Genomic DNA, 4,721 nt, shown 5'->3' on the forward strand with positions numbered 1-4,721 from the left:
CAATGAGCTATGATCATACCACTACACTCCTGCCTGGGAAATAGAGCAAGACCCTCTCTCTAAAAAAAAAAAATTCAACCTGACTTCATAGTGACTCACAGGCAGCTAGTACACATGTACTCTATTGTGCTCATTCAGTAATAAATCTGTTTCCTTCTTTCTACATTAATGTGAAGAAGTCTCTCTTTGTTGGTAGGAATTTTATTTTCCCAAAACATGCAAATTACTTATTTTATACTTTAGGAGGAAGTCAAGAAGGAGATGTGACCTATGTGAGACCGTGCTCTGGAGAAGAGAGACAGCATCAACAGCCGGACATCTTTACATGTAAATGATTCATCAGAAGCAAAAATTTGGAATCAGAGAAGACAAGGAGAAATGTAGTCATCTCCCCACCCCAACACACTTAGGGCTTAACTTGGGAGTGGTTGGGGGCATGCGAATCAACTAAGATAAAAGACAAGGTTTGTTCACATGGATGGAAGTACACAGTAGGGAGCACCTTGGTGAACAGCTAGGAGTAAGAGCCTATGTATCTGTTTACTTAAGGAAAAGTGGGGATGTTTAGGGCTTCAGTGGGAAAGTATCGAAAGTTCTATTAGGTTTTTTTCATCCTGATATGAATGGACAGTCTCCTTCCTGGTTGGAAACTCCCCTAGAGGGAGATTTATGGCAGCTGAATTTGCACCTCCCCAAAGAGTCAGTCATCTTCCAAAGAGCAAGCCCTCACAGGAAGTTAAATGGAAGTTGTATTTTTGGGAGGCTCTGCTTTAGTGAGCTAAGAGTTCAGAGAAGCTTTTTTTCTGCATCTACTGCAACTCATATGTTTTCCATTTAAAGTAATTTTTATACTGGTGAGTTTTAATCCCTTCATCTCTTTATGTATGTAGAGATAGAGATAGATATAGTTAGATATACAAAGAGAGAATATACATATTTTTCTGAACGATTTTTTCCTACCACATTTACCCCTAAAACTTGTCTATTTTCTAAGAATAGGGGTGTATCACTTATATGCCCATAGTTCAGTTATCAACTTTAGTAGACTTAACATTTAATATAATAATTTTTCTTAATCTACCATCCATATTCCAATTTTGTCAATTGACCCCATAATGTATTTTATAGCATTTTTCCCGTGTCTAGCACAGGATCCAGTCTAGGATTAGGTATTATATTTTGTTGCCAGGTCTTTTTAGTCTCCTTTAATATGGAACATTTCCTTGTCTTTTTTTGTATTTAAAAAAAATTTTTTTCTATATAGGATGAACGGATGGATGTGTGAAAGGAAAATAAATCTTGGAGCCCCCAAATCACTAAGCTAAAGGGAAAAGTCAAGCTGGGAACTGCTTAGGGCCAACCTGCCTCCCATTCTACTCAAAGTCACCCCTCTGCTCACTGACACAGATGCATATCTGATTGCCTCCTTCGGAAAGGCGAATCAGAAACTCAAGAGAATGCAATCATTTGTGCCTCACCTGTTTGTGACCTGGAAGCCTCCTCTCTGCTTCAAGTCTTCCTAGCTTTGCTTCAAGTTGTCCCGCCTTTCCAGACCGAAACAGTGTACTTCTTACATATGTTGTTTGATGTCTCGTGTCTCCCTAAAATGTATAAAACTAAGCTGTGACCGAGCACCTTGGGCATATGTTGTCAGGACTTCCTGAGGCTGTGTCACGGGCACATCCTCAACTTTGGCAAAATAAACTTTCTATATTAACTGAGATCTGTCTCAGATTTTCTGGGTTCGTAGATTGACAGGGAATTTTTTTTTTTTTTTTTTTTTTTGAGACAGGGTCTGGCTTTGTCACCCAGGCCAGAGTGCAGTGGTGCAAACTCAGCTCACTGCAACCCCTGTCTCCTTGGCTCAAGTCATCCTCAGACCTCAGCCTCCTGAGTAGCTGGGACAACAGACACGTGCCACCACTCCCGGCTAATTTTTTTTTTGTATTTTTTGTAGAGATGGGGCTTCACCATGTCGCCCAGGCTGGTCTCCAACTCCTGAGCTCAAGCGATCCGCCCACCTTGGCCTCTCAAAGTGCTGGGATTACAGGTGTGAGTCACTGTGCCCGGCCAGCATTTCATTGTCTTTTATGACATTGCCATTTTTGAAAAAACAGTCCCTTTAAAAAAAAAAAAAAACTAGAATGTTCCTTATTTTGAGTTTGTCTGATACTTCCTCATGATTAGTTTCAGAGTATGAATTCTGGCCAGAATAGCACATTAGTGATGTTGTCCTCAGGGAGTCACACCTAGAAGCATATAATCTGTGTGTCAAATGCCCCTTATTTGTGATGTCAATTTTGATCTGCTGGTCAAGGTATTGTCTGAGTTGTTCAAATGATAGTAGTTTTTTTCTCTGATTCCTAATAAGCAATCTATGGGAAGATATCATAAGGTCATCCAAATATCCTGCTCCTCATCAAAAATTTATCTCTGGATTTAGCATCTATTGATAATTTTTGCCCAAATGAATCAATATTTACTGTGTTGGCAGAAAAAAAAATGAAGATTTTCCAGTTCAATTACTCTTTTCACATTTACAATTCAGCACTTGGCATTCTTGCATAAGCAAGACCTCTTCTTTCTTTACATATTTATCTACATGTTATTAGCATGGACTAATGAAATTACTAGGTTTTTTTGTTTGTTTTTTCCCAATGGTTGGCGCTCAAATTGTCCTATATTTGATGAATGGGAGCCCCTTCAAGCTGGCTCCTATGTTCTCGTGTCATGCCCTATCATTTTGAGCAGTTCCTTACTCTTTGACCTAATAAGTTGCTTCAGGCTCACCTTGTACCTTTTCTGGCCCACCCATTTCGTCCAAGAGCCTTTGAAGAAAGGCTCTTTACTAGGGAATGGTGTCAGAATCCAACATCTGAGTTCTAAGTCCTAATAATGTTTTAAGGATAGATTCTTAGGATTATAATTTTTTTTTTTTTTTGGTCAGAGTATAGTTTTGGAGATTCTTTATATATATCACCAAACTGCTTCCTGGAAATGTACTGATTTATTCTCCTACCTGCAGTGCATAAGAACGCACTTCTCTTTCCATGCTCACTAACATTACCTTTTTCCTAACTTTTCAGGTAGAAAAGTATATCATAATTTTTGTTTCCTAGATGATGATGATGATGATGATGATTATTATTATTATTATTTGAGACAGAGTCTCCCTCTGTCACCCAGGCTGGAGTGCAGTAGCTCAATCTCGGCTCACTGCAACTTCCGCCTCCCAGGCTCAAGTGACTTCCCCAGCTGAGCCTCCCAAGCTGGAAACGTAGGCGCCACAACACCTTGTCTAATTTTTGTATTTTTTTGCAGAGACAAAATTTCGCCATGTTGCCCAGGCCAGTCTTGAACTCCTGGACTCAGCCATCTACCTGCCTTGGCCTCCCGAATGTTTCCTAGATTACTAATAAGGTTTGTTCATTTATTACCTGTTTTCATTAAATTATCTGTTCAGGCTGGGCGCAATGGCTCACGCCTGTAATGCCAGCACTTTGGGAGGCCAAGGCAGGTGGATCTCCTGAGGTCGGGAGTTTGAGACCAGCCTGGCCAACATGGTGAAACCCTGTCTCTAATAAAAATACAAAAATTAGCCAGGCGTGGTAGCCTGCACCTGTAATCCCAGCTACTCAGGTGGGTGAGACAGGAGAATCACTTGAACTTGGGAGGTGGAGGTTGCAGTGAGCTGAGATTATGCCACTGCAACTCCAGCCTGGGCACCACAGATTGAGACTCAGTCTCAAACAAAAATAAATAAATAAATAAATAAGTTATCTGTTCATATTGTGCCTACTTTTATCAGAGCTTACAGTTTTATATCTGTATGAAGTGTTCTTATATTTGGGACAATGATTTTGCTAGCTTATTTACATTTAAATTTTCTTTGTACTTTTACTTTACATTCAAGTATTTGATGTTTATATTGAGTCAAATCTGTCCATCCTTTCCTTTGTGATTTTTTTCCCATTGCTGTAATGCTTAGGGTATATTTTTATAGAGCAATAATAAATATTTTAGTGTTAATTATATTCTTGCTGCCCAAATTAAAAAAGACTCTCTTTTTTTGTGGAAAAGAGTGGAGAAGGAAGACCATTGATTCGTTCCAAAGAGAATTTAATAGTAGTAACAGTTATTACTACTGTAACTGTTAATGAAAAAGATTGTGTGTGTGTGTGTGTGTGTGTGTGTGTGTGTTTCTTAAGAGCTCTGTTAACATCAAGACTGTTCCTTGACTTTCTCCTTAGGGTCAGGTATAGTTAAAAGGTAAAATAATATTAAGCAAAACATTGTTATTTTTACAAAAGACTAAATGGGCTAAAGATACCCTCTAGTGGAAGGTTAGTAGGTCCTTCTCTACAATCAAACTGACAGCACAGAAAATCTAGTATCCCTCAATTTTGTAAAATGCTCTACATATTCAATTGTTATATGGGGATTTTGCTTTTTTATGAATAATAGGATCAATAACAGAGTTAAGAAATTAATTTCCTCATAGTTCATATATTCTTTTTGAAGGGATTTTGTTTACTTTGATTGCTTCCAAGATGCATTATCCTATAAACAACAACAACTAAATTATCATGGTCACCAAATTCTATTTTCTGTGTTCAAAAAAGATATTAGTTATTCAATCTACTCTTTCTGGTAAGCTTATACAAGTAAATATTGGCATGTTCAATATATAATCTGAATATGTTATCAGAATCTGCTTTAAT

At 38.2% G+C, this 4,721-nt stretch overlaps 1 long non-coding RNA gene across 2 annotated transcripts; it reads left to right on the top strand.

The window, feature by feature from the left end:
• The first annotated feature begins 221 nt into the window (after nt 1-221).
• Nucleotides 222-4,034, top strand: LOC129532465 (uncharacterized). 2 transcript variants are annotated; one of them, XR_008678234.2, is made up of 2 exons: nt 222-464; nt 1,265-4,034. It is a non-coding gene; the product is annotated as an uncharacterized lncRNA (long non-coding RNA). The 2 variants fall into 2 exon arrangements; XR_008678233.2 differs by having other exon boundaries at nt 222-327.
• The last annotated feature ends 687 nt before the right edge of the window (nt 4,035-4,721 follow it).

This window comes from Gorilla gorilla, chromosome 2 (genome assembly GCF_029281585.2).
Source record: "Gorilla gorilla gorilla isolate KB3781 chromosome 2, NHGRI_mGorGor1-v2.1_pri, whole genome shotgun sequence".
Lineage (NCBI taxonomy): Eukaryota > Metazoa > Chordata > Mammalia > Primates > Hominidae > Gorilla > Gorilla gorilla.